General features: G+C 39.7%; 1 pseudogene; it reads left to right on the forward strand.

Annotated features, from left to right (window-relative positions):
- OR7G77P (olfactory receptor family 7 subfamily G member 77, pseudogene) lies at positions 1-828 on the forward strand (annotated as a pseudogene).

Genomic DNA, 828 nt, shown 5'->3' on the forward strand with positions numbered 1-828 from the left:
ATGGTCACCATCCTGGAAAACCTACTCGTTGTCCTGACTATCATCTCTGATTCCCACCTGCACACTCCTGTGCATTTCTTTGTCTGTAATCTGTCATTTACTGACATCTGTTTAAGCACAACCATGATCTCAAAGATGTTCATGACTATCCAAGCACAGAATCAGGGCATCACTTATACAACCTGCCTTACATAATTTTATCCTGACTTTTGCAAGTTTGGAAAATATTCTTCTTGAAGTAATGGCTTATGATCACTATGTGGCCATTTGTCACCCCCTGAGGTACAGATAGCCATGAATTTCCACTTCCATGGACTACTGATTCTATTCTCCCTGTTCATTAGCATTGGATATGTCCTCCTCCACAGTCAGATGGTGTTGCAGTGGACTTTCTACATGGGCCTAGAAATTCCAGTATTTTTTGTGAAGTAGGTCACCTCATCAAGTTTGCATGTTCTGATACCCTCATCAATAACATTCTGATATATTTTGCAACTAGTGTATTTGGTAGTATTACTGTGTGTGGAATAATTTTCTCTCATACTCATATGGTCTCCTCTGTTTTAAGAATGCCATGAGTGGGTAGAAAATATAAAGCTTTTCCCACATGTGGGTCTCAATTCTCAGTTGCATCTTTATTCTTTGGGGCAGCTTTTTTAGGTGTACATCAGTTCTGATCTTACTAACTCTACCAAAAACACTGCACTGGCTTCAATGATGTACACTATTTTCCCTCAAAAGGTGAATCTCTTCACCTATAGCCTGAGGAACAGGAACACAAAGAAGGCCTTGAGAAAGCTAAAACATAGGACACTTTCTCTTCTGTGA

The sequence above is a fragment of the Equus caballus genome, chromosome 7 (assembly GCF_041296265.1).
Source record: "Equus caballus isolate H_3958 breed thoroughbred chromosome 7, TB-T2T, whole genome shotgun sequence".
In the NCBI taxonomy this organism is placed as follows: Eukaryota; Metazoa; Chordata; class Mammalia; order Perissodactyla; family Equidae; genus Equus; species Equus caballus.